Below are 1,451 nucleotides of genomic sequence, written 5' to 3' on the forward strand. Positions count from 1 at the left end.
GTGTGTGTGTGTGTGTGTGTGTGTGTGTGTGTGCAAGAGAATGCTGTATCTGAGATTTCCGAGTGAGAGAAATTTAGCGTGTCACGCTGCAGTCTCGTTAGCGAAAAAGGCACATTGACCCCGCAATCGTCATTTTCCCTCCCCACTGACTCTGCACTCATCGGAGAAGCAGCAAAAGAAAAAAAGAGAAAAAAGAAAGACGCAACATTCCAAACCATATTCGCTCCATGGAGAATTCCGGGGACCTTGCGGTACTGCCATGTTCCGTGTGCGCGAGCGCTGATAATAATTAGATATGAAGCGAAGAGAGCGAGAAATTCGGTAGTAACACACTACCAAATTCGTCGAGATACGTGCGCGGAAAATAATTAAGTCGGAATTCAGTGCATTTAATTGAAGGAACCGGTCTCTCTGACATCCTGTCCCCGATTCTCCCGGAGTTCGTGGAAACGCGTTTTCCTCTCAAGCAAGCAAACAAACAAAGGGAAGAGAAGAAATCATCGATCTCACGTATCGCGCGAATTTTATAACTTACGCAAATCTTATTCGTGTTGACAAGCAAACGCGATGCGACAATTATGTTTCCCGCTCGGTAGATGGATACGTTAAACCGAGGTGTCGTTTTTACAGCAAGCAGCTCTTGAGCTACTCTGATTGATTCGCAGCCGCAACAGTCGTTTCATAATCGCGTCAAATATTTGCATTTAAAACATCGCTTCTGAATCGCACTTCCTCTTAGTCAAATGATCGCGAAGAAAAATTGTACGTTGGATATGAGCTTCTGTATATACTCTCAGGAGAGATTGGTTCTGAAGCGATACAATTCTTCAAAGCGATTCTTTTTCGTCACATGAAACATTAGAGAGTCTGACTTTTTTCTTAATGATGTAACTTGGCTCTTGAAATCATAAATTGGAAATTAGTACGTAAACATTTTTCTAAAGCATAAAAGTAGAGACACGAGAAAGAAAGAGGTAATTGAAAAAAGTTGCGGAAACATCTCGAGAAATAGTTAGAAATAGAGTAATTGAGAACCGAGAAATTTTGTGGTTGTAATTTTTGAATGAAAGAACTTAAGGAAAAAACAAAGGAACTCTCCAGAACGACAAGTGCGCCATGAAAAAAACTCAAGAGTGCAAACTATCGCGACATCAAAAACGGAACATGGCATCTCGGGGTGAAAAACAAAAGTGCCAAAAAGAGTAGTAATGTCCCTCGTCATCATATTATATATATATATATCATTAGAAAAAATCGTCGCACGTGTCACCATTCGTTGCCATGACAATAAAGAGAATTTTATTGTTCTGTAAAATATTGTATAATATTAGGACGAGTGGAGAAAAAGATTTAGAGAGAAAGAGAGAGAGAGAAAATGTGTGTGTGTGTGTGTGTGTGTGTGTGTGTGTGTGTGTGTGTGTGTGTGTGTGTGTGTGTGTGTGTGTGTGTGT

Source organism: Odontomachus brunneus, unplaced genomic scaffold (assembly GCF_010583005.1).
Source record: "Odontomachus brunneus isolate Ranch 3 - 2012 unplaced genomic scaffold, Obru_v1 Obru_scaffold_054, whole genome shotgun sequence".
In the NCBI taxonomy this organism is placed as follows: domain Eukaryota; kingdom Metazoa; phylum Arthropoda; class Insecta; order Hymenoptera; family Formicidae; genus Odontomachus; species Odontomachus brunneus.